Here is a 4512-nt window from a genome sequence, read left to right on the forward strand (position 1 = left end):
TCTCCTGTGACCCCATTATTCGCCTACACTTTGTCAAGAAAAGAAAAAAATATACATAAAAAAGAAAAATCGAAAAGAAGATGAATAAGATGTACTGCATCAACATCATTGTTCATTGGATTTGAGATAAAAGGATTTAGAGAAGAAAGATGTAGGGAGAAAAGAAACCAGAATAAGACTACATGTTTACTCAGATACCTGCTGGGGTAAGAGTCCATGTGTCCTTTGATCGATACTCCAAAGATTTAGCCTACACATTTATATGCAGAAATGAGGTCAGTAGAGGGGTATGTCAGGCGAAATCAGCTAAGCAGTGGGCTAGATGGTTTGGTTGCTAAGCTAAGGTCTAGTACATGAAGTGCCTTTAAAGTTGACACTGATCTGATGTGGCTTGCAAAATTGCAGAGGTGAGAGTAATAAGTTAAAATTGTGTGAGTCCCTGCTGTTTTCAAACCTCTTTCACCAAATTACTCTATGTTTTGCTTGAGGACAAGCAAAAGGGTAAGTCTGGGGGAGTTGATATACCATGGATTTTACCTGTTTTAGCCATGTTATATAGATGTTTTATAGACTATTATATGTGTTTTTAGTATGTTTTAGAGTGTTTTCAAGTTCAGGTACGCTTTAGAGAACTTTGGTGATTATGGAGCTTTTTGAGGTGCAGAACTGCACAGATGCGTCAGATGTTTAGCTATGAATGGAGACCTTCTCATGGAGAAATTGGGCCCAACTTTTGAAACAATATATAGATTTGAGTTAGCTTTCCAATGCCACCGGTTTGAGGTCAATCCAACGGTTAGATAAGAAGTTATGCATGTTTTACTGAATAGTGGTCAGTCTGTCTCGCGAGAGAGACGAGGAGATGAAGGAACGTCGATCGACGGTGCACCCTTGGTGTCGATCTACGGTGATTCCAAAATGCGGGCCAAGTATATTTCAAGACCGACTTAAGCCCAGAAGCACCCATAAATTACCAAAATACCCATGGACGACCTAAAACCCTATTTATGTGTTTTCTAAGCCATTGTTTACGGCTACGCTTTCTTTTATTCGTTGTTCTAGGTTAGGAGAGAAGAGATGAACTCCTCCAGAGTACTCTTGGAACTCCATTGGTTTTGGTTTTATAATTTATATCTATTCATTTATTCTTTCTATGATACATGTGACAACTATCTTGTCTGAGTAGATCCATCTGCTAGATCTAGGTTTTCTAGGGTTTCTTATGAACTTGTGATTTATAGAACTGCTAGGATGATTTATTGTATCCTTCACAAGATTGTTCTTATTTCTTGTCTCTAGAGTAATTAATTAGATACATGATCATAAGATAGTTAGGTGCACGCGAGAGCTATTCTATTACCTGAATATAATTCTGATGAGCTAGGTTGTTAGATACACGCGAGAGCTGGTCTAGAAATCTAGTGAACATATCGATTATGTCGTTAATACTTGTCTAATGAAGTGTCGATCGACACCCAGACATTTGTATCGATCGATAACTAGTCAATATTATCGATCGACAGTCGATCCTTGTTCGTATGCGAGAGCTGAAACGTAGGACTTAGTCATCTGATTAGAAATTGCATGCTAGATTACTTTTTTATTGAAATCGAGTTCTAGGATCAACCCTTAGCATCTATAGATTGAGTTCTTATGACCTGAATGAACCCCTAAGTCTAGCAACCATCCTTCCATCAAACAACTCATCAATCAATCGAACAACTACCTTGTCCACCATGTTCTGTTATATTTACTGCTTTATATTATATGACCTAGCATAGTCTGAAGCTAAAGTCTATTGTGTGAAATATCGAATCTCTGTGGATACGATACTTAAGTAATGCAATCGATCTGTTATTTGAGAGAATTGCTCTTGAAGGTTAATTTGAGCATATCAATGGAGGATTCACAAAGAAAGAAAAAAGAAAAGGTGACTATAATTCATGGAATCATGACGAGACTAGGATATTAGTACAACTTCTTGTGGAAGCATGAGTTAACAATAACTGGCGTGACTCTTCTGGCTCTTTCAGTAAACTCACCGTTGAATCAAAGATTTTGCCAGAACTCAATAAAGATATATCGTGCAAAAGATTTCAAGAACTACCAAAGCAGACACAAGTATTTAAAACTACAACATCAAAATTGTGCCGACCTTCTACGTTATTCTTCTGGTTTCGGTTGGGATCCTTCAATCCAAAAATTTACAGCTTCAAATGAAGTCTGGAATGATTATTTAAAGGTAAGTATTTCATTTTTGAAAATCTGGATATAGTAATTATGCAGCATAATTATGTTTTATTGATGTATTTTTTTTTTCTGCATAGGCACATCCAAGCAATTAAAACTTAAGTAGTGATACGTTTGAATTTTTTGAGGACTTGCAAATCATATTCGGACAAGGTGTTGCTACTGGGAAAAACGCAGTTGGATTAGGTGATGGTACTGATGCGCGTACATACAAAGCTGGAGGGAATTCAAATGAAGAATATTGGAATGATGGAGACAACATATATGAGTTTGATGCATCAACTCGGGATCATGAGCTCTCAGAACAGTATGAAACATTTGATTCTCGGACAGTTCCAGAGTCTCGTACGGAGAAGTTTCAACCAAAGAAAAGAGCAAGATCTGAAAGAGGTATTTCACAGAAGGATGAAAATCCAGCAATGGCTGTTAGTACTCAGATCTTGAATATAAAACAACAAAGAGAAGAAAGACAATAGAAAGAAGCATCAGAAAAAAAAAGATTAATGTATGGGATGCTATAAAGGAAATTTCAAACTTGGAGGACCGTATTCGTTTCAAAGCACTTACGCAGATTTATCATCTCGGAATTCAAGACGTTTTTGTTAAAATGTCGGTGGAAGAAAGGTTAGGAATAAGGACGTGTTTCTATTGAACTTTTATGTGGTTTTTTTTTCTTAAGTTGGTTTAGGTTTTTTTCTTTTGTTGCTTTTGATACATTTTGAACTTTTGTTTTCATAGTTTTAAATTTAATGGTGCTTTTTTACGAGAATAGAATCAATAAATTTAATAGTGAATCATCTTAAAATCAATGGTGAATCATTCGAAAATATGACATGATTGAATTTATAATTCAAAAATATTTTTTAATAAATCTTATCTATTTTAAAATCCATTAGTATTGATTATAATAAAAAATTACAAATCATTAATGAATCACTATCCACATTTTAAACCTGGAGTTGAGTTTAACTTCTACAACGAATAATACCACCTAAAAGAAACCAAAGATTTGTAAATCCGGAAATTTTGACTTTAAGTTATCTAAATCATAGATTACACTCGATAGTCGATATGATCGTCTGGGAATTAGAACCTTTAACTGATTTTCCTGAAAAAAATCTGAGATAGATGCAATTTTCTTTTGTTGCTTTTGATACATTTTGAACTTTTGTTTTCATAGTTTTAAATTTAATGGTGCTTTTTTACGAGAATAGAATCAATAAATTTAATAGTGAATCATCTTAAAATCAATGGTGAATCATTCGAAAATATGACATGATTGAATTTATAATTCAAAAATATTTTTTAATAAATCTTATCTATTTTAAAATCCATTAGTATTGATTATAATAAAAAATTACAAATCATTAATGAATCACTCTAACTATCCACATTTTAAACCTGGAGTTGAGTTTAACTTCTACAACGAATAATACCACCTAAAAGAAACCAAAGATTTGTAAATCCGGAAATTTTGACTTTAAGTTATCTAAATCATAGATTACACTCGATAGTCGATATGATCGTCTGGGAATTAGAACCTTTAACTGATTTTCCTGAAAAAAATCTGAGATAGATGCATCTATGCTTTCTGGATTAACAGGCTGAAAATAACCCAACCCCTTCCCCCCCCCCCCCCCCCCCCCCCCCCCACTAAAGAAACAGTCTGTGCTCAACAAATGATCAAATCCATTGGTATTGGTATTTTTAATAAATCTTATCTATTTAAAAATCCATTGGTATTGATTATAATAAAAAATTACAAATCATTAATGAATCACTCTAAATATCCACATTTTAGACCTGGAGTTGAGTTTAACTTCTACAACGAATAATACCACCTAAAAGAAACCAAAGATTTGTTGAAATCCGGAAATTTTGACTTTAAGTTATCTAAATCATAGATTACACTCGATAGTCGATATGATCGTCTGGGAATTAGAACCTTTAACTGATTTTCCTGAAAAAATTTGAGATAGCTGCATCTATGCTTTCTGGATTAACAGGCTGAAAATAACCCAACCCCTTCCCCCCCCCCCCCCCCCCCCCCCCCCCCCCTAAAGAAACAGTCAACAAATGATCAAATACTTTTTGTAAACCTCTGGATGAATTGGGATTGAGTAAGCTACCGGTATTATAAGTTGCGAGGGACTGGTCTTCGTTCTAAAATTGTCTCCTAAAGAAAATTTCAAATTTAAAAAATAAAGTTCTACATATTGCAATTTCAAATTTTGAAATTTTGAAGTTTTGATATTTTGAAAT

General features: G+C 34.2%; 1 pseudogene; it reads left to right on the forward strand.

Moving 5' to 3' along the window:
• Nucleotides 1-270: 270 nt before the first annotated feature.
• On the forward strand, nt 271-3871 carry LOC106407799 (annotated as a pseudogene).
• The last annotated feature ends 641 nt before the right edge of the window (nt 3872-4512 follow it).

Source organism: Brassica napus, chromosome C7 (genome assembly GCF_020379485.1).
Source record: "Brassica napus cultivar Da-Ae chromosome C7, Da-Ae, whole genome shotgun sequence".
Lineage (NCBI taxonomy): Eukaryota > Viridiplantae > Streptophyta > Magnoliopsida > Brassicales > Brassicaceae > Brassica > Brassica napus.